Source organism: Cryptotermes secundus, unplaced genomic scaffold (genome assembly GCF_002891405.2).
Source record: "Cryptotermes secundus unplaced genomic scaffold, Csec_1.0 scaffold1065, whole genome shotgun sequence".
NCBI lineage: Eukaryota > Metazoa > Arthropoda > Insecta > Blattodea > Kalotermitidae > Cryptotermes > Cryptotermes secundus.
In genome coordinates this window covers 413,490-437,506 of record NW_019737400.1, presented here as the reverse complement: position 1 = coordinate 437,506, position 24,017 = coordinate 413,490, and the positions used below count along the sequence as shown (strand labels likewise).

The following is a 24,017-nucleotide window of genomic DNA, read 5'->3' as shown; positions in this document are numbered from 1 at the left end:
AGAGAAAATTCTGAACCCTATCGGGACTCGAATTCCTATCCGTTGATCGTCCAGCGCGTACCCAGTCGCTATCTCGGCTCCCTACTAGCGATAATATCTGGAAATTAGTATGCAATGTCAAACTGACAAAGTGTTTTTTGGACATAATTCTAATGCATAACAGTACAGTGTTCCTTGAAGTTTGTTTTGTGATGAAGTTAAATGGAAATACATTAGTTAGACGCTTCCATGGCCTCCGAATTTGTATGTTACGTATGACCGGACAATGCTGCCTCGACGTTTGCTCACTCATTTGAACCCCTTCCTTGTCTAACCAACAGAAATTCCCTATTTCACTTCCTCCTCTCATTTTCATTGTTCCCACTCAAATTCGTGCTATCTGACAGAGAGTCTCTCTCACAATTTCTCGCCTCTCTTTTCTCCCTTCTCACACCCGCTTCCACCCCACTCTCTTTGTATTTTCATTCTACCCTCTTCAATTCTTTATTTGCTCTTTTTATCCTACCGCCCTTCACATTTCTGGGGGATGGGCATGTTCAGTAAATAAATCCCCTGCCACTTTACTACCCTCTGACCTGTCAAATGACCTCAATTTATCCGCCACCAGCGATGTATAAAGGAAGAAGTTTGAAGATAAAAAGCAAGTGAAAGAAAAAAGGAATATATACAGGAAGAGAATGTAAAGGGCCCACTTATAGCAAGTGTAAAGCTTACGTTGAGTTATATTGCAGTACTTTTGTGTGGTAATATAAAGCAAGAAATTATGTTACCCAGTTCAGAATACATGACAGTAGAGCTCACAGAATGTTTGCTGTCTAAGATTAAGAGTCATTTTATATAATGAACCTTGTGGGCCTCTTCGCTCTCAAGAAAACGTTATTGGAATCCTTGCTCGCCTGGACTAAGGATTGTGGGATTTCGTATACAGGTAGTAGCAGGCAGGGTATTACGTTTAGCAAGGAGAACAGTGTTAAACTTGAATAAGACTGAGGTGTACCTCAGTTCTGAGACGTTCTCACACAGTTTTGAATTGTGTTGTTATCGATTTTCATGCAATATTGGCCTTTATTTTAGTGTATTAAGTTATAAGTATATTTGGAATTAGTGGGTTTTTGGACTTTGTCCATCATCCGGTATTCTAAAAAATACAAAGAACAACGTTTCGGAAACTGGACCTGTTTCCTTCATCAGGTGGGGGAGACACTCTCTCTGTTGGATCACATAGGAAGAGCAGACCTCAATCACTGAACTAAGTTAAATCTGTAGGCCGCGCCATAGCTCAAGCGGTTAGTCGCTGGTATCCCATCGCGGCGGCCAGGGTTCGATCCCGGGTCTGGTCAAGTGGGATTTGTGGTGGACAAAGTGGTGCTGGGGCAGGTATTCTCCGAGTACTTCGGTTTCCCCTGCCAATCTTCATTCCACTAATTGCTACACAATCACCCTCACCTATCATCTGGGGCTGATACAATAGACCAGAATTTGCCGCAGTGCAAGGGACTTACTCCTACCCCACTAGCAATAAAAAAGTTAAATCTGTAGGACACAACAGAGTACGCGTCTATCCTCCACCTTACCTGAGGACGGAAATAGATACAATTTCCGAAACGTTGTTTTCTGTAGTTCACCGCCTCTGTGGTCTAGTGGTCAGAGTTCCAGGCTACAGATCCAGAGGTCAGGATTCGATTCCCGACGCTATCAGATTATCTGAGAAGTAGTGCGTCTGGAACGGGTTCCCCTCAGCCTCGTGAGGATAACTGAGGAACTATTTCAAGGGAATAGAGGTTCCGGTCTAGAAAACCGAGATTAACAACCGTTGGGATCCGTTGCGCTGACCATGCGATACCCTCTAGCCGCTAAAGTTGGCATTAACTTCGCCGACAAGCGGCGGTAGCTCGGTCGGTATAGTTCGCTTGCGGACTGAAACAACCACGGAGTTTTTTGTGTTCTGTAGTTTTTTAGAACACCGGAAGATAGATAAAGTCCAAAAGCCCAGTAATTCCGAGTGTTACACCGGATCGTCAGAACCATTTAGAATATGTTTACAAATGTAGTTCTGTAGAGTATATGTACAAAGTGACTGTTCCGAAGCAGCAACATTATGACATCGCAGTGTGGAGGTAAATATAGCGTTACCCTGAGCTTAATTAATTAAGCACCGCGCCATGATGACGCACTGGTGGTGGAGTTATAGCTTTGTTAAGCTTGACTTTGGCACTCCATAGAAGTGAGTCGCTAGCTTTAGGCCCCTTCCGCTTTATCCCGGACATACGACCCTCAGTGCCCTTGTATAAGAGGCTTCATGGGTCCCAGAGCCAATCTATACCTTATAGAGAAGTGTAAACTTTCTTTTTCCTGCTGGGAATCAAACCCCGATTCCTCGGCCGTCCGTCCCATAACTTAAGTCTCCACATCACAGAGTAACAAATTATTTTTTCCTTATTGAACTTGAGGTTCTGATGAATTTTCGTGTTCACACTACGTTCCAGTTGTGTAATAAGTGCCTTAATTTTTCATTTTTAGTCAAAGGATCCCAATATTTAAAAAATTACAGACTTCGCTGCGGTGATAAATTCTGACGCTGAAGACTTCTATCATGTGGGATATATCGCCATGCAGTCCGCTGAGAGTGAATCGATGTTTCAGAGGAACATGTGACTTCCATCTTCAGGGTCGAAAGAATCAGCTAATGTCCTTATACTGTATTTTTTAGCTTGTTTACTTGACTCTGAAGATGAAAGAGACATATTCCCTTCGAAACGTCTGTTGACTTTCAATGGACTACATAGCGTGTTATCCCAGAAGATAGAAGTAGATGGAACTTTGTTACTGAGAGGATTTTTTTCTGTACACAAGCATAGCATTATGATGACAGAATGCACATCATTGCTTATGCATACGAAACCAGAGTATCTATAAGAGTTTGTTACACAGTCCCGCCTGTCCTTGCTTATATATTATCCAGTCAGAGTGGAAGTCTCGAGAACTTTTTTACTTTCGCCCTCCACTTTGAGAAACACTGAATTGTAGTTCCTTACAACAGGTTATACATCTATCGTCACCCCTGCCAAAAATATTTTCCATCTAAGTACACGATGTGTACTTTCCAGCGGTTTCCATCAGCTTAAGCGATAATCCATTTTTTGTTTGCGACAGTGCTGTTCTATATCCGAGCAAAAGTGGTGTATCTTCTACTTCATTCTAAGTATAAAGTTTACATTAAAACGACTGGCGAATGACAGGCTCCCGTCCAGAAAGAGAGCTATAACACTACGAAGTTGAGAGATGCTTTTTCTTAAATGTACTGGATTGGATGATTGGATTTGTTGCACCTTACGATATACTTTACAAAACTCGGAATTACAGGCAATAAAGCGCTTTAACACTTCATCGTTACACATTAGGGTTCTCTGTCTTCACTAGTCGTATCCTGATAACGGATTCATAACAGTCTTACTGTAACTGACACATGAAGACTTCTTTTCACAACCTAATTCCTTTTTTCCATTATCCTGCAACCACCAGTTCCGGAGACTGCAGTCAAGTCAGTTCCTCTGCTCCAGAGCTCATATTCTGACCGGCTGGCGTCCCGAAACTCAACTGTTGACTCTTGACTACCGTTATATAATAGTTCGCGTCTTTTGACTGCGTAATCTTAAAAACCCTCGCCATGGAGCACACAAAAACATAGCATTTATTGTTGACGAGGCGTGTTTACCTCGTCGTGTTTACCGAATCATTGTCTAACACTGAGTATGCACGTCACAATCTCATTCGAAGTGTAGGATTCAGCTGGAGAAAGACAGTTTCAGCGCGGTAAGTGACATAAATATAAGATTGCGAAATTGTGAATGGCTCTCACTCAAGCGTACTACATTACTTAAACTACATCCAGTCGAAAGCCTTAACATTCAGTACTACAATTGCTGACTACGCTTCTCACTTTATTAATTGTAGTGTATTTATGTCATTTCATTTCCGTGACATTAATTTTAATTTTTCAGGATTTCTCGACCTTGAAATATCAGATGATAATCTTACAGTTCATGAGCACCGTTCCTGTTGTTTCAGATCGGGCTCCGTCTGCTAAGCGTTTTGCCGCATCCCCATCGCATTCATTTCCGCCTTGAAGATGGAATAAGCATAAACCTCCATCTGTAATACTGTACGCCGTCTGAATATCTTTTACTCTCGTAAGTATAGCCAGAGCTGCTTTAAAATATGTTGCACGCTGTAGATAAATCTCAGTATTGATATCAAAGTTTAATTTTGTGTATCTCTTGCAATGCATGAAGCAGTGTTACGGTTGAAGTTTTATGTAGAGGGTGAGTAACTCTGTAATTCTAAAATTCTCTTCATATGTTCCGAATTCGGAACAGATTAAAATCGATTTCTAAAATGAGAAGTCACAATGTTCTACACAATCTCCTAATGTTTCACGGAATAATGATCAGTGTGCCAACACGTGAGTCTCCGTTTCTGGGTAATTAGGTAGATTAGAGAAGACTTGAATGAAAGGCTATAATCATTTACGGTAAACAAGTTCCCGCGAAGACAGATTCTTGGTAGACAGTCCGTTGCTAAGTTACGCAACAATAGATGGGCTGTGTTTTCTATGCGGGCTGCGCCAAAGCAACAGTAGAATAATGGGTATATGTAATCCATTTCTGAGCAAAGGCTGGGTAAACTTATTTCCGCGTATCGAGCCGCGTTATGAAATAGCACAACAATAGAGACGACATTTTCTGTGGGGTCTGTGCAGAGTGCTTATAAGAAAAGTGAATGCAGTGACAGAATTAATTCAAGGCAGTTACGCGACAGTTGCCAGCTGGAGGAGTGAGTCCAGAAGAAATTTTAGTTCGAGGTTCCAGAGAGATTGAAGACGAAATAGTAAGAAGACTTCATAGTGATTTGAAGTGCTAGTTTCTGTGTTGAGATCCGTTGCTAGGAGACGACTAATGAAGAATGGGAATCCTAGTGCGCGTGTAACGGTGAACTATAAATTGTGCAAATCAGCACACAGCTCTGTATTTAAGTGTGATTAAAGAGAACTTATAACGAAGGTACTAATAAACCCAATCATTCGAATTGGAACCCGTTATTTTTGTCACGTACCACCCAACACGTTACAATATTTTCTTCATTTGATTAACATGTACAAAAAAAAATATAATCACGTGATTATGGNCACGTTACACTATTTTCTTCATTTGATTAACATGTACAAAAAAAAAAATATTATCACGTGTTTATGGCCCCGTGAACAATAATAACAGGTTTTGGACTGGATTATTGGATTTATTGACGCTTCTTTCACAATGTCTCTTAATCACAATCAATTACAGCAGCTCACGATAAATGGCTGCCTAAGACTGGCTCCATTCTGACTGGACTGTGGCTGGCTTCTCTTCTAGTCTTCTTTTATTGTTCTGACTTCGTACCGAGTTTCTTTAAGATGCGTCCACATTACTCGTGCTCGTGCTCGTGTGACCCGCTATGCTCGCGAGTAATGTGGACGATATGACAAGTCACGGGACAAGGAAATTTTATTTTTTTAATTTAAAAACTATAGCCAATAAATTAAAATACGACTACAGCCTATACACACTACGAGTAAATATACGGATCCTCACGCGCCGAAGCCTGGCGAGCAACTGAAGTAGTGTGGACGAAGATTTACGGGCACAAGTGTAAGCCAGACGAGTCTCCCGACGAGCACAAGCTTGGCGAGCACGAGTAATATGGAATTACGAATGCCAGTGACTGACTTACGAATGCTCCAGTTATTTCCTGAACGGCCGCTTATGTAGCGTGACGAATCATAGGGAAATGTTTGTTGAATGATCGTATCCATGGATACGTTTGTAGATCCCACAGCAACCAGTTGCTTCTAAAGATTCTACAAGTTTCATTTCCGTATCCATGGATACGTTTAACACCCAGCGATATTTTGTGTCCAAGAATCGTATCTCCGCAGAAACGTGTTTCCCAACTCGTTTCTTAGAAACGGGCCTACATGTCACAATATGTTGACGCATCTTTATGCTGTAGGCCGTGAGATGCTTATTACTCACTCAGATTGATGTATTTATGGACGTTGATTAAGATACATGGAATTAGATTCAATAATGAATTACATTTAATACCCTGTGATATATGCTGACCGGGTTTGAATCTCTGAAGTTGCTTAACACATGCGATGAGAAGATATTTTTTTGGGATTCCCGTTCTGAACCTTTCCTTTTTCTTTTTTTTTCCCCCTTGGCACTACAGCCCCAGTGGGCCTAGGCCTACCTCCATGAACTTCTCCGTTCACTTCGGTTTTTCTAGATCTTACACATTCGGTAGGACTCCTTTGGCGGGTGATCAGCTCGTCGCAAGGCCTCTACCTGTACACAGACACGCACAAACTAAACATCCATACCCTGAGTGGGATTCGAACCCACGATCCCGGTTTCCAAGCGAGCGAAGACAGTACATGCCTTAGACCGCTCGGCTACCGTGACCGGTTTTGAAACTTAAGGGTTAATATCTAATAATTTTGCAGAGATCTCCACCAATAGTTCCTTTCTGCCCTTCCTGGATCCATAGAATATCAGAAACTATTTGCGATAATTAAAAAAAAGTTATTAATTTTCCTGCCACAATGGACCTAATTTGTTCTTCCAGTACTGGTCTGTTTTATCAGTGAATAGAAAATTGGCTGTTCTTATCCTAAAGACTCAAACTTAACCTAAACCCTGTCAATTCTGGTTTTATTTGAAGTGTTCTGTATAGCTTTATTTCCATGGCAACATATGATTTTTACACTTTAAAAGTAATGAGAAGATTTAACTGTCGAGAAATGACCGAACACCCTTCTTTCACTGATATTACTGAACTTCAAGTAAATTCAAGAGGAAACGACATTTGTTTCTAGACGAGATATATTGTGAGTAGCTTTCAAAGTGTTAAACACCGCGTCAAGGAAAATATATGGGCAATATTTTTGGATGGAATGAGAGATAACAGAACATACGATGGGGTACCCAAAAGAAACCGAACTAATTTTCTTGTGGGCAGAGCTTTTGTAGTACCGCGTTTTGCCACTATGAGCGCATAGAGCTAACATTCCTGAGTCGATAAGCCGACTACCGTTGCTTCAGAAGGTAAGGACTAGTTTCGGCAGAGTTTATAGTGACAACTGTTTTGTGTGATTGTCGTTTTTGCAATGGCTGATTTTCGTGAACAGCGTGCGGCGGTGAAATTCTGCTTTTTTACTCGGGAAAAGTGGAACAGAAACTCTTGAAATGTTAAAAACGGCGTACAAGGACGATGCTATGGGGAAAACTCAAGTGTTTGAGTGGTTTTCCCGTTTCAAAAATGGTGAAATGTCAATTGATGACAAACCTCGTTTTGGTCGTCCTTCCACGGCCCGAACACATGAAAATGTTGAAAAAATTCGTGAAATCATCAAGGAAGATCGACGACGGACCATTGAAGAAATTGTGGAGCTATCGGGAGTGACTTGGAGCTCAGCGGCCAGATTTGTGGCAGTCGGGTGACTGGTTTTTCCATCATGACAATGCCCCTGCTCACACAGCCCTGTCTGTACGACAGTTTTTGACCAAAAATGGTATGACCCCTGTTCCTCACCCTCCATACTCACCCGACCTTGGCCCATGCGACTTTTTTTTTGTTTCCTCGAATGAAAAGAGACATTAAAGGAATAAACGACGGAGGCGCTGTCAAGCATCTCAAAAGATGAATTTAGACAATGTTTTGAAAAATGGAATAAAAGACTAGACAAGTGTATTAGTGTAAGTGGAGAGTACTTTGAAAGGGATTGAAGGTTTGTGCTTAAAATTAGAATAAATAAGTTAAAAAAAATAAGTTCGGTTTCTTTTGGGTACCCCCTCGTACTTATTTTTAAATAAATTGTTCTTTCGATACATATTAGCCCTTTTATTTCCCGTGGCCGTAATATTACATAAATATATTTATCATTTGCTACTTGTGTCAATATCCATATTTCTGCTGTACGATATTTTTAATCTGTTGTTTTGAAGGCAAACTTCACATAAATTTCATATCTCACAAATGTATTTTAGAAATTACCTATTTTTATGGCTCTACAGGAAGAGTAATATTTTCTGCCTTTTAAAGCCGTCTAGTTCAGAGAGAATCCGAAGTTCTGGAGAAACGTCTTCTTCATTTTCGGTTCCGAAGAATAGGTGAAGCAAAATAAGAACATATGCAAGCAGCAACCGGAGTTCTGTTTGCCGCCTGGTTATATGTCTCTTACTTGACTTAATCTTTGACATTGAAGATGGAGGTGATACATCTCCCCGAAACGTCGGTGAGCTTCTACCGAACTACACGGGACTGCAACCCAGAAGATCGTACATCTCATAGTCATCGCTGTAAGAACCACAAATCCGACGAAACTAAAAATCTCATAAATAACTCCTAAGACACTCATGCATTTACGCACCGCAAATCGGTTTTTGTTCACAAAATATGAGAGTCAATTTTTTCTCCTTTTCCTCTCTTTCCTTTCCCTTTATCTATCCTTTCTTCTTCTATTCTGATCAGCGTTTGTCTCTTAGTCTTTTTGCTGTTCGCGTTTGTCATGTCGGTTCCCTTTTCGGTTCCCATAAACTTTCATGTATTTTCCCCACGTCTCGACAGTAGATCTCTCTTTTGACCTTGTGGTGAGTGTTTTTCCATCTTGGAACATCCACTGAGGTACGAATCTCATACGTCCAGAAAGGTTAACCACGGCTTAGGGCCAATTGGTTCCAGAAAGATTTTGTGTTTCAGACAACGAACATATCTGTTGAAGGATTTGAGATTCTCACAGAGGCAGTTATGAAGAGTACTATCTTCCAGGATATAAAGCCAACCGACGTTTCAGAGGAACATATCGCCTCCATCTTCAGAGTAGAATAAGCCGAGAAAGATACCAGTGCGAAAACAGGTGGCAAGCCTGCCTTCAGGCCTGCCTTTAGTCCGCATACGTGTACTTATACATTCCTGAAAGAAGCTACGAAAATAGTCGTATTTTCAATTCAGCATGTATGTCTTGCCTCTAATAAAAGGCTATCGTCTTTGCTACACTTGTAGGTCGGACGATGACATAAGTCGATAATGCAGTCAACAAAGACGGGATATAAAGTCCTCCTCCTTTTATGCCTGTTGCTTCCGCTTAGAGCATCCGTGAAACGCTTTGTTACACTTCAGGTTCTTAATCTAAGATAGTCGGTAGGACTCCTTGGACGGGGGATCAGCCCATCGGAAGGCCGTTACCTAACACAAACACAGAATAAGCACAGACATCCACGCCTTGAGTGGGATTCGAACACACGATCCAAATGTTGGAGCGGGCGAAGACATTTCATTCCTTAGACCGCGCGGCCACTATGATCGGCATATATAATATTTTCTTCTCTGATGCCGGCGTACAGAATTGCATAGCAGATAATTTTGTTTATTATCAGGTATGTCTGAAATACAACTAATTTTTTTTTAATTAGTATGGTGGAGGGTGGAGTCCAGCTGGGTCCACTCGGCACGGCGGCCGCCGATTGGCCTATTGTACCTGCCCCAGGTGATTATGATGATGGAGAATTTGGTGGAATGAAGATTGGCAGGGGAAACCGAAGTACTCGGAGAAAACCCACACCAGCGCCAATTTGTCCACCATAAATCCCACTTGACCAGAACCGGGATCGAACCCGGGCCGCCAAGGTGGGAAGCCAGCGACTAACCGTTTGAGCTATGGCTCGGCCTGAAATACATCTAAGTCTTGATGCTATGTAATCTCAACACTGAAAGCGTCATTAAATGAAGAACTTAAAAATAAATAATAATTGGATGCCCAGTGGAGCGAGTTGTAGGGTATATTCAGTTCACAGATGCGTCTGCTTGCGATGCAGTTTTTTTTTGTGGCGTTACACAACGTACAATTTAACTGAGTCAGTTGTTTCACAGAGACTGTTAAGAGGCGATCTTTGTGGTTTCTGCATTCGCTGGTGTAATTTTTGCACTGGGTTTTTATTCTTTTTTATGGGTTATATATTACGACGCTGTCAATAACCAGACTATACGAATACAGCGTAAGTGGGATTTGATGTTCTCACAGCTGTGGTTGTGGAGAGTTCTGTCCTCTGGTACAGGACACAATGTAGTCCGTTGGAATAAAACCGAAGTTTCGGAGGAAGATATCGCCTCCATTTTCATGATTTGAAGAATAAGACGAGAAATCAGCATTATGAGCCTTTCTGCTTGCTTCTCATATTTCTTCCCCCTTGGCACTACAGCCCCAGTGGGCCTAGGCCTACCTCCATGAACTTCTCCGTTCACTTCGGTTTTTCTAGATCTTACACATTCGGTAGGACTCCTTGGGTAGGTGATCAGCTCGTCGCAAGGCCTGTACCTGTACACACACACAAACTAAACATCCATGCTCTGAGTGGGATTCGAACGCACGATCCCGGCTTCCGAGCGAGCGAGGACACTGCATGCCGCTTCTCATATATGCTTGTCGGAATACAGCTATCAGTTATCTAGACAACTGATATTTCGCATTTGGGTCTGAAGACATAGTCTCTGACTTTATTGACGGAAATTCTTCAACTCATTTTGAGTCGCTTAATGACATATTAATCATACAAGTTTCTTAGTCTCAAATGACCTTGAAAGGCAGAGATACATTATGGATATTGTAACCTGTTAGTAACTAGACAGGAGGTTATGACTGGTAATTATTTTACTGAAATCTTATAACCAGTAACTACAGGCAACTATTTCACGGATCTACCTATTCTACAAATCACATTACTGCAACACACATGAAGTCTTCCACGTCTTCAGTCGTTGCCTGATAGCGGCCCCTAACAGTGACATAGATTTGCAAATTATATTTTGTGGGATATCTCAAGGTGATGACAATAGCTAGACGGTATGACGTCGAAAGGTAGGTTATTACAGGAATGATAAATTGGAATGGATATGCAAAACAGATGTCGTGCCTGACGGTGGTAGTATCCCGACATTTACCAGGTGCCCCTGAGAAAAACCACGAAAAACTTCATTCAGATTGTAAGATTTAAGGTTTTCAACTCGGTGACTATGAAGAAAGCAGCCATCTGGGATATGGCGCCGTGTAGATATTGTGTTAACCGACGTTTCGGGGGAACGTATCCCCTCCATCTTCAGGGAAGAAGGAAGGGGGTTTTGTCTCAGCAAGTCAGGGAAGCCTCTCATCTGTTCCCTCAAGAAACCCCCGGGATATGACGCCAGATCCACAAGGCCACGCAAGTCCATGACCGACTCACATAGCAACCCCGAAGCTTAACGGTTAATGCCCTCCAATTACCTTACATCTCTCGCCCGTCACAATATTCTATACCTGCTCTGGCCTGCTACCTGTTGGCCCTCCTCCCCATAACCTTCCCCTCGCCTCTCTGCTGATTTCCCATGTAGCCCCGCACCTTTCTCTTTCTGCTCTTATACAGCTGGGTTCATTCTCGAAATTAGTCTATTAGCTCATACTCACGCTGGTTCTTCGCATGCGGATTTCCTTTTTTTTTTTCTACCTTTAAGATGGAGGCGATACATTCCTCCGAAACGTCGGTTAACACAATATCTACACGGCGCCATATCCCAGAAGACTGCTTTCTTCATTCAGATTATCCAGTATCCCAGCCAAGATTCGAAAGCAGTACATTCCGAAACATCGCGAGCACAACTCTAGAGCCTTACTGCTGCGGTAACCTGTTCTGTCGAATTCGCTTTCTGTTGAAATGAAATTGCGTGTGGTTACCTCGCATGGAGGAATTTAATATTTAGCTGCTGCTCTTCTAGGTGTTTCAAACTTGTGTTATTGACATATGAAGCTCTCAACTTAGGCTCTAATTACACTGGATGCAGTGTTACAACTTCTTCAAACTAATTATAACTGTACTTAAGTTCCGCTCCACCCCCCACCCCCCACCTTCCTTACCATTCAGCCCCACCGAAGGAATCAGCTGTTACGTATTTTGATTACTTGCAAGTTGAATTTCAAACGAGTAGGTAATAGAAATCTTCGTTTCACTTATATCTTACATGTAATATATTCAAGGTGGTTAGCGAACTGTAATTGTAATGGAAGAATACAGACTTCTGGGATATGGATATGCTTGCTTCATGTTGATTGCTTGCTTGGCATAATCTTTGACCTTGAAGATAGACTCAGTACATTCCTCCGAAACGTCGGGTAAACTCTCATCCCAGACGATAGTACAGTTCATATCCATCGCGGCAAGAGCCGAAAATCGAATCTGGCTTAATTTATCTGTAGTTTACTTAGTGGCTTAACTAGTAATCCAGAGTCACTAGCGTCCAGTAGTAGCATGGTTAGTGTGTATGACAGTTTTCGAAATAGAATTTTTTTATTTTGGATACCTTTCATCCGGACATCCTATATGTATACTTCGCCACCGCATGTAAAGTTGATTCGATTTTGTTCATATTCAGTTTTTACAATTTATCATCATTGTCCTGCGCCACATGAAGATGAACGTTCTAGCTCCTAAAGTATGGGCCATTGAAGTGGGACTCAAAATCAAAATTTCGCTTGTCTCGGAAATGGCTTGAACGGTCAGATATATTCGTAGGTGAGTGCCAGGCGAATATCAACATCCTAGCCTTAAAGACCCAAAGTTCTTCAAAGATGATCGCGAAATATAAATTGAATTTTCTTAAAAAAAAAAAAAGTTGAAAAGATTTTGATTTAATTTTATTTAGTTTTTGAGAACGTATCTATATGAAACAAAATAGGAAGTATCTTGAGTAAAGCAGTTGAATGTTCTCTGGAGGTTCCGACGCGTAACGAGGAAAAACGTGCAATGTAGATTTGTTATTCTCATGGTGGTGGCACCGGAGAATTATATTTTCTGGGACATTAAGCCATAAAACGCGGGGAATGTCAACCGTAATTTGGAAGCAACATATTGCCTCCGTCCTGAGGGATGAAGAGTAGGCCAATGAAGAAACCATCTATAAACAAGCGGCAATCAGTGCTTGCGGAGAGACGATGGAAGAGATAGGTTTTTCCGAAACGTCGCTGGACATCTACCGGATTACATTGGCGTTACAAGCCAGATGGTTGTACTTTTCATAATCGTCACTGTAAGAACCACAATTCCATAAGGCATAGTTTTAGACCTATATATTTCAGTCTTTATATAAAAAACTCCGTGGCCTCTAGTCCGCCAGCGAACTATACCGACCGAGCGACCCCCGCTTGTTGGCATAGTTAATGCCAAGTTTTGCGGATAGATGGTGTCACGTGGTCAGCGCAACGGATCCCCACGACCGTTATTCTCGGTTTTCTAAACCGGAAGTCTTTATATGATAGTAAGAAAATTTTACATAAGAAATATTCTCAGATTTTGATCTCCTCTGGCTGAAACAAATGTACGAGTAAATAAATTAAACACCCGTAGGTTCTTGGTTTCTAGTTTCTTAAACACAGAATCGGGAAACATTGCAAAAATAATGTCTGGAAAATTATCTCTGAGGTAAGGCATACGAATTCCTGGAATATTCTTGTTTATTGACTCATCGAAATTGGATGCCTGTGTAAAAAAACGGGCTTATCAGTTTTCTAAAGACCAAGCAAGTCCCATGTTTCTTTTTGTAACTTGAGGCTACTTTTATTAACAAGCTTACATTTTCTTTTGAGATGAAATATATGTAGATTGTTACGTGAACTATCCTTTTCGAAACCAAAAAATTTCTAAGTACTCGTATATTCAGCTCTGCTAATGAAGCGAGGATCTGACTGCAAGATTTAAATATATCATAGTATCCTAATTCCTGGTAGCGAATCCCCAGATGGACTTACCATCCCACAAAACAGATACGTCGTGTTATTCGAAGTTATTTAAAGTGCCCTTGTATCCGTGCCAAACTTCGCCGTTAAGCAGCGGTCCCTCGGTCGGTATAGTTCGCTTGCGGGCTAAAGCCACGGACTTTGTTTTTTGTTTTCTTTGTATTCGTGCAACATTTTGAAAAGTGAGTAAAGTTTCGTGCAGGTGCTTTCGAAAAATTGGTTACAGACGCAAAGAAATATTTCGTGAGTTTCTTTATGTGTGTTTAGGAAAATTTTATAAACAGCTTATTGTAGTTGTGGACAGTTGTTAAAGATATTGCCTCGTCTATGAGTGTGACTATAGACATTTTATGTACTATTTCCATCCTCTTTTTTCTCTCATATTTCCTGATACATTCATCTCTTTCTGTTCATGTTTTCAGCCATCCTCAATCGTTCTTCTTTCTTAGCTGTTTACACTAATCGTCACACAGACGAACTGATTAAAATAAAATAAATAAAATTAATTTGACATATTTTAATATTTAGCTCGAGCCTTTTTGTATGAAGGGATAAATAAATCTGTACGGAATGGTGAAAAAATTTCACCGAATTGAATGTGCCTTTATTTTCTTCATGAAGGCGAACTGTAACTAATTATATATTAACTTCATATCTATAATTCTTTTTCTTCAGTAGATCGAAAAGAATGAATACAAATTACGGTCATTTTTATGCATGTCCTGTTTTGAACTCCGGACCTATTGAATGTGTTCTGACTTCTTTTACTAAGGCTGACCGCCTCTGTGGTCTAGTGGTCAGAGTTTCTGGATACAGATCCAGAGGTCCGGATTCGATTCCCGGCGCTACCAGATTTTGTAAGAAGTATTTGGATTGGAACAGGGTCCACTCAGCCTCTTGAGGATAACTGAGGACTTATTTCAAGGAAATAGCGGCTCCGGCCTAGAAAACCGAAATTAACGGCCATGGAGATTCGTTGCGCTGACCACGTTTCACACTCTATCAGCAAAAGTTGGCACTAACTTCCCCGACAAGCGACGGTCGCTCCGTCGGTATAGTTCGCTTGCGGAATAAATCGACGGAGTTTGTTTTAGTTTTTGTTTGGGTATTAAGGCAGAGTACTAGATGTGAATTCTTGAAACCTGTTATAACTCCGACGAGAGATATCAGAAGATATCCAACGAATACAAAGCAGTGATCTGATTTTATTGCATACGTCACGCTAGCAGATGTTTATAACAACAAACCAAATTATGCAACACGCATTTCTCTAATATTCCTCTGATTGCGGTTGAAGTTTTAAGCAGAAATAAAGCGTCATACCCATTTTCCGGCACCCTGATACTCAAATTACGTTTCTGCTCTTCTCCATAATTCTCATTCGAAATACAATAATCTGAGTAGGATGAATTATTAAAGCAGATATTACAAGGGATATCCAATATAGGTCAATATTTTAAATCAGTTCCTTTATTAAAGTTAGAAAATATAATTTAGCCCGTAATGTATTTTCTTTCTTTAATTTTGGAACCCAATTTCTGGTTATGATGATCGTTTTGTTCCCATTTTCTTCCTTTTTTTATTTTATGAATAGTCTGCAGTATTTTATTGACTTCCTAGCGGATGAACAAAGAAAGAAACTCATCTCTTTTTTCTTTTGATTCTATTCAACTTAAAAAAAAAATAAACTCATATCGAAGGTTCCGTGTGAGGCGAAGCCATGTATGACTGCTCTTTAATGAAGATTACCTCCCCCCGATCTTCACAATCGACCCTGCCTCTCACTCTGAATGGCGTTTTGCAGTTAAATGGTTTGATGATAAACTCGAGGATTACCGACGGCTTTGTTCTCCTCTTTTAAGCTCAGGGGAGCGTTTCAAAAGAATAACCAATTAAACGCCGATTTAAAAAAAAACAGTGTTTAGTGGAAGAGGGAGAGTTTTTGTTAAGTGTGAATACACGAATATAAAGAGCTTATAATCTCAAATTATCTGGCTGTGTGTCCCTTTACGATGCTGTAATAACAAGTGTATGATGTAGTATGACTCTCTTTGAGTCCTCTCAGTAAAAATTTTGTAAACATAATTTGAGCGTTATTGAATTTTTCTTTTTTCACTTTCGGCTGGAAACAACAAATTGAGCAACACTGGAATTATAGATTATATATTGTAACGTGTAGGGGTGTTACAATTAGGCGTGGTTTTGTATTGGATGATTGCATTTACTGACACATTAAACACACTACTCAGAACTACAATTAGTTAAACGCCATCGCTGAATCACACACTTTACAGTTCACCTAACACGCATTCGTATCCTCATTCTTTACTAGTCGTATCCTGACAACGGATTTATAAGTGTCACACGTGAAGTCGTCTTGTCACAGTGTAATTCCTTTCTTTCCATCTCTTCTCAAATATCATCCACTGTCATCTCAAAATACTCCCTCAATTTTCTCGTTTTATAGCATCGGGGCGGACCCACAGAAAACGCCTTTTTCATTGTTATCCCAACAGTATCACAACTGTTTCTTGCTTATTCGTTACCGCCGGAACGTGTTTACAAAGTCATTGCCAAGCAAGTAACGTCCACTCTGTCTTCACCATTCTGCTTTTCGGAGGTCATGTCGCAGTATTAACAATACCAATTTATACAATGTGTTGTTACATTTAAAACGTAATTACTGCACACTATCCATTACATGTGGTAAATGTAATCGGTCAGAAATGTGATGGCCCGATTTGGGAGGCTGTGTCTCCAGCTACACGAAAGCCGTATCTTTACTTTCCTCAACCCGTTGTACAGTTTCTCGAGCGGTCGTTAGCAAGAGGGCGTTCTGCAGGATTTCCCAACCTACATTTTGGAATTCTTGTTGCATTATTTCCCAGAAGATGGACTGGCAGGTGTAGTTCGATTCTGTGGCCACCCAGGGGCCCTGATTTAAACACCACTTGACTTTTCCTTTTTGGGGCTATGTGAGGAATTACGTTCATATGGACAAAATTCGACACCTGAAAATTTTGAAAGTGAGAGCGTGAGAGGCCACTGGGAAAGTAACGACAGATATGCTACAGCGCTTATGGTAAAAGTGCAGTATCCATCAACATATACAGAGTAACGAACCGTGCACATGTTGACATTATTTGAGGTGACTTTAAAGTAAAATATTAGTCTCTTCAGTTTGTAAAGTTAAAGATCTTGTTGTAACAGGTCGTGGAGGCCCATACGGTTGTGAGATGTCGAGGCTCCCACATTTTCTAGAAAATCAGCTCGCAGATGGCGGTGAGGTTGTCAGCATTGTGCGTCGCCCGCCCTTTACCCTCCAGAAAGATTCCTGGTCTCATTTCTGATAGAGGCTTAATCGACCACAGGTCCATAGTGCGGCTGGAAGGATTACGTTAGTTGAAAAAATCTAATGACATTATTGGAAATCGAAACCGTGACTTTTCGGCTTGTAACCTCAACCGACTACGCTACCAGGTGCCCCTTTTTCAGTAAGTTCGTCACTTTTGCATTTATTGATTTTCGGAACCCCACAATTATTTTCTGGGCATTCTGAATAAAATGTTCAGCTGCTCCAGAGTTTCAACATCTCACGTCTTCTCGTGATGGGCTTACATAATGATTTTTTTTCTTCAATTTTTTTATTGTAAGTACACTTCCCTAAAATCATTCGTGTTGGCAGGAGGCTGTTGTCAGTATAAGGCAAAGATATCCCTGTAACATGCCATGGAGGCCCATATGGTTGTGAGAAGTTGCGGGTCCCACATTATCTAGACAATCGGCTCACAGATGGCGGTGAGGTTGTCAGCTTTACGCACCGGCCACAATTTACCTCCCAGAAATATTCCAGGTACTCATTTCTGTTAGAGGTTGAGTCGACCCCAGGCTCATAATGTGGCTGGAAGGATTAGGTCCATTGAAAATAATCCACTTCATCATGACTCGAACCTGCGACCTTCCGGCTTGTAGCATAGCCCCTGGTTATTCTCAGTATTCTTCTATATACATGTAGGTAACAAACATTGAAATTAAAGCTCTGATATACAAAATTCTGATTTCCCAAAGCCTCAAGGGATTATTGAAGTCTTTAGTCGTGGCGTAAGGCTTCAGCTGTTTCCTGGGTGGAAGTGTTTAGGTGCTGAACACAAAGGGCTTTATGACAACATCTTCCTCATCCTCTCCTCCGAAAGTTCGCGTTTCATAAACACCAGTAAAGGAAGTTTGTCGAGGTAATCAGTCAAAATATTCTCCTCTCTTATCTTCCCCTGAATCCTTGCATTTTTGGTGTGCGTCTGCTAACCCCAGAGCCTCCGCCTTAATATTCAACTTCCCATTTTAAAGCTCCTCTGTGAAGAAAATTCCTAAAGGAATTGATTTACCCTTACTCCACAACCCAGCTCTTAACATCCCTATATAGTAGTCACCTCCGCTACCACCACCACCACCATTACCAATCCCCTTCAACCCACCCTCTTCAAGTTCTTTACGTCAACATTTCTCCACCTTCATTTCCACCACTAGTTTCAGAGGGCCGGATGGCTGCGGGGGTGGGCTCATGGCTGATGGCAAGGCTCTCAGCGTTACATCTTCTTCGTTAAGGGGTAGGATAGGAGGGAAGTAATTTCCTTATCAAATAATATCCTATATATAACATAGCACTACCCCCCTACGATGTAAAAAAATATCTTCTTATTGCTTCCCCGCCCATCCCAGTGTTAAGCCACCCTGTCAGTATTCTGTCTGAACCTCTTACCTTTCTCTTCGTTTCGACGTTATTGCCTTTCGAAAATTACATTTTGCGAGTTAAACAGAAAGGGGGGAGGAGGGGGGCTTACTAAGAGCGAGAAAATCGGGAATGGCAAAGGATATCCTTCACTGTTTTATAGTAAAGATGTCTTCCTTTCTGAAAAAAAAAATTGCCAGTATTTCTGTTATAACTATCCGTTATATTCAGAATCTTTTGTCATCCAATTTGTTTTCGAGTAAACCAAAAATTAAAATACAGAAAACAGCAGATTTACGTGAGAGGTTTGGGGTTTTTATGGCTGCGAATATGAAGAAACCCGTCTTTTTGGTTGTGGCTGCGTGTAGTGTGGCAAGACGTTTACCATTGTTTCGGAAGAATTTGCTAACTCTATATTCAGGCTAGTAAGTTTTACTAATTGTTTTGGATGGGTATGAAATTCGGTATCTGCCCATAAGATAGATCATATTATAATTCGAACACGCAAACTAAGCCTGAATATTCTTACAGTTTATGTGTGAAAGCACAGGTCATGGAGCATATACAAAATACTTCAAAATCTGTCCCTCTCAAAAATTGATTGGATAATCTTGAAAGGAAACCCCCACTAGGAAAACCTGAGAAGAAAGCATTGCTTACCGGTACTTTAAAATTTAAGTTTCTTTTATTTTGTGCAACTAATACACGTATATTGATGCAAGAAATTCTCCCACAGTTTAGATACCTGTAATGGTTAGGTCTGTTCAATTTGAGTGTCATGTGACTACAAACTGAGTAGGTAATTCTGTATCTGATATGATTTCTCACTGTAAAATTTTTAAAGGAAATGAGAAATATAGGGTTCTTATAAATTTCATATCTATTTTTCTCTTTTGCATAATACGACTGCATTTCTTGGTAGATCCGTGCTTGTAAAATTTTCTTTCAAATCTGTCTCTATTTTCCCCCCAGGATTCTAAATGATACCACTGAAATAATGGTGTGAGAATGTTCAATTTCTCAATATACTGTCTGTGTTACACAACACTTCACCTACACACTGGGCACAGCGGTTTAATTCGCGGCAGGCATTCAGTGTCTTGTCTGACTCTGGGACCCCTCCAACCTTCTTGTTAATGAGCGCTAAAGGCTTTTCTCAGCGTGTAAGGGAGCCTGAGAATGAAACTGACCACTCAACTCCGTAGAATGTCAAAAGTAAGATTTTATAGAGCTCTAATTAAAACTTCATTCGTCTTGATGTCATCTGTTTAAGTAAAGTAAAATAAGCAATCTTTATCTCTTAAGTAGATGTACTGAAGTCAGCTTATCTGAGTCAGGATAACAGAAATTCCAGTCAATAATTGTCTTCATTTCCCAATTTTATATTTACCCATTATTATTTGAGATAAGATAAACATAGAGACAATGAAAGTTAGTTACATAAAATGAAGTGCTTGTGTTCCATACGAAGTACAATTTAAGATACATACATTACTGAGTCACTATGCTACAAGCCGGAAGGTTGTGGGTTCGTTTTCCGATGAGATAATTGGGTTTTTTCTTTTCACCTAATATTTCAGGCACACTATGGCCCTGGAGTCAACTCAACCTCTAACAGAAATGAGTACCAGGAATCTTCCTGGGGAGTAAAGGGCGGCAGGCGTATAGGGCTGACATCCTCACTACCATGAACCTCCACTGTCTGTTATAGGGATAGCTTTACTTACATTATACACGATGTAGGATTTGAGGTTGATGCAACAGTGGTTATGAAGAATTCTCTCCACAAGGCGTTAAATATGCGGATAATCATAAATTCTTATTTTGTTTATTTAAGTAGGATTATTCTTTCTTGCAGGGTATTATCTGTAATGAACGTGCAGGAACGTGTACTTATGTTAGCACCTAAAACGAAACGTAGAAGTTTGAAAAGGGGTTCGTAATATTACAATTTCGAAACTGCTAAGGAATGTGAGTTTTGTACTCTATCAAGACAATGGAATGGTTCATGAAAACTGTTACATTAGATATACCATATATATAACGACGTAAGAAAAGGCGGATCTGAACAATAGCAATCTCGTTTGGAAAATAAAAGCTTATATTTTGCAAATTGTCGACACTTAAACAACATAATTGTGAGCGCAAAATGAAACGAACATGTTTCATGTTATATGAATTCAGCATATTATTGCTCTCTTATAACTCGACTTTCTAATGAGCAGAACCGTTTTATTTGTCACTAAACTTTGTGTTGCCGGTCACGGTAGCAGAGCGGTCTAAGTCATGCACTGTCTCCGCTCGCTTGGAAAGCGGGATCGTGGGTTCGGATCTGTTTCCTGTGAGGTACGAACTGAATTCTTGTATATTATTCTTATACACTGCCGGTCACAGTAGCCGCGCGGTCTAAGGCATGAACTGTCTTCGCTCGCTCGGAAGCCGGGACCGTGGGTTCAGATCTGTTTCCTGTGAGGTACGAACTGAATTCTTATATATTGTTCTTATACACTGCCGGTCACGGTAGCCGAGGGGTCTAAGGCATGTACTGTCTTCGCTCGCTCGGAAGCCGGGATCGTGGTTTCGAATCCCACTCAGGGCATGGATGTTTAGTGTGTGTGTGCATTTTTCTGTGTTTGCGTACAGGTAGAGGCCTTGCGACGGGCTGATCACCCGCCCAAGGAGTCCTACCGAATGTGTAAGATCTAGAAAAACCGAAGTGAACGGAGAAGTTCATGGAGGTAGGCCTAGGTCCACTGGGGCTGTAGTGCCAAGGAAAACAAAACTTTGTGTTATCATACATAAATATTCTGATGTAATGACTTGAAGCGCAAGTTAGTATCTTGCCTTGTCGACTACTCTCCTTCTAAACATAATTATTTAACTTGCTCTTTCTTCACTTATTGTGAACGTTTTATACTGCGCTGTTGCTCCAGTCAGGGAAGGTTTATCTTTTATGAATATAAGGTAAATAGTCGTGAAGGGGTAAATGCGTGGGGGCAAGTCAATATTGTACAAGGGTTGGAAATTCAAGTCTTATTTTTTATCTCTTTCTAGGGAGTAAATTTCGTCTGCATGCATGACACAGACTGAGTTGTTTCACAATGATTCTTATCCCGGGGCGCAGGCTTCATACTCACCCGCTTCGTTTATGATAAATAGAGAAATTTTGAGTCGAGATGTGACAACAGCCTGCAGATATAGACTACCCATTCAACTGACGCATAGACTGTGTGGCATCAGCCATGAAATGAGCTTCTGTACCAAGTCAGTTACTGACAAACTAAAAAATATTATACTTTCCGAAAACGTTACCAGATATCTCTTTATTTAAATTCTGTTTTAATTAATCCATTAGTAGCCGGGATAGCGTAGTCGGTATAGCGACTGGCTGCAGGCTGGACGTCTCTGCCTCTCCAGGCAAATGACCAGTTAGTACCTCGATTAGGGCACGGCTGTTCCCTTCCAAATCTTCATAATTCATTACCTTCCATTTATTCGAAGATATGTAGTCTTGTTACTGAAATCGTGTTTAATAATTCACAAAATCCATACAAATTTGAAGTCGCATTAAAAGAGACTGTCTTCTCCCACTCCTAAAATATTGCTACGTGTATCAGGGACTAAAAACTGGGTTGGGGTTGGTAATTGGATTTATTAAACATCTACAGGACATAACTACAATTAATTATTACACTATTGCTGATTCTCACACTACAAACACTCCACGCTAATCTCTTCGGTATATCTGCACTAGCCTTCGCGGATTTATAACACAGTAACTATAAAACTCTCAATAAATCACACACTTCCAATATCACTGCACTACAGCGCACATAAAGTCTTCAAATCATACGTTAAATTTTCACAGGCTAACTTCTTGTACTCTTCTATACTCCTCGAGCTTACTGTTAAATTCACTCGATGAGTTTCACTTCGCATCCCTGATATATATTGTCACGCGTATGAGTGACTACACCTGGGGTTTGGATTGGTAACTCGACTTATTGTACACTTATACACACAACTCGTAACTATAAGTAAATATAATAGCCTCGCTGGGTTGCACACTCTAAAGATCACTGTAATCGCATTATACATAAAGTCTTCAACGTCTTCACTAATCGTTTCCTGGTAACGGACCCTAACAATGTCGTCCCTTTACAGCCTTACCTTCTAGCGAATATTACACAACACCACTAAGCTCTAAACTTCATCCTGATTATAATATCTGGGCATGGACTGCGTAGAGAACACCGCTCCTCATTATGTTATTAATTTACGTGAGCAGCCAATGGCGCGGACACCACAGAAAACACCGCCTTCTAGCCAGTCCATTGGCCCACTGGCCGCTGCCTAGCAACGTCTCTTTTGCTGTCGTTAGCTAGGAACGGTTCTATACGCTATAATATTTCCACAAAATTGAAATAATTTCCAAAATGAAACAAGCAGACGTCGTGTAGACCCCCCCTATCTTCATACTTCTTCTGAAGGCTTAAATGTGTTTGGGGTAAATATATTCACGTCCGGAATGTTTCGCCTGGAAGGGGAAAGATTGTTTGTTATTTTACGATGATGTCAGTATCTGGACCGCACACCGCCAAATGGTAGGATCGAATATGAATAATGAATTGAAAAGGACTTGAAAGGAACCGGTGGTGGCATAATTGAGTTACTATCCTAGAAGGACCGCGCCGTAGCTCAAGCGGTTAGTCGCTGGCTTCCCACCGCCGCGGCCAGGGTTCGATCCCGGGTTTGGTCAAGTGGGATTTGTGGTGAACAATGTGGCGCTGGGGCAGGTTTTTTCCCAGTGCTTCAGTTTCCCTTGCCAATCTTCATTCCACCAATTGCTCCACAATCACCCTCACCGATCATCCGGGGCTGGTACAATAGGCCAGAAGTGGCCGCAGTACAAGGGACTTAGTCCCACCCCACTAGCAATAAAAATATACTGTCCCAGAACTCTTTTGGAGGCACAGATTAAAGCCACGGAAAACCTCAGGATACCCGATGCCAGGGCAGAAATCAAAACCGTGCATATCTTCATATGAAAAGGCAGAGCTCTACTTCTAGATCCGCCTGCTAGAAATTTCGCCAAAATATCTAATACGAAATGTATGATAGTTACCTAGATACACTGATAGACAAGAAAACAGAGACAGATACGAACCTCTTTGATTGGATAACTTTACCAGACTACGCTGCGTCACGTCTCAGAAGAATGGCATCTCGATGTTTGCCCCTGTGGGGACCTCCAATCTCACGAAGTATATTGGTGTCGACTCAAATTTGTTGCATGCAATGTCAAAACTGTAGAGGCAAATGTACTTAGACTCTTCTTCTCCTGAATGCATATTCTCTCAGGAACTGTACAACGCCAGTGAAATCACATTTCCCTTCGCTGCAGAACTGCAAGATTGTGATTCAATAAGCCAC

The 24,017-nt window shown here is 41.0% G+C and overlaps 1 long non-coding RNA gene across 1 annotated transcript in view; it reads left to right on the top strand.

The window, feature by feature from the left end:
* Positions 1–24,017, top strand: part of LOC111870396 — a 400,443-nt gene that overhangs the window by 39,601 nt on the left and 336,825 nt on the right. The window contains exon 2 of the long non-coding RNA XR_002843844.2: positions 4,069–4,190. This is a non-coding gene — a long non-coding RNA (uncharacterized LOC111870396). The remainder of the gene's footprint in view (positions 1–4,068; positions 4,191–24,017) is intronic.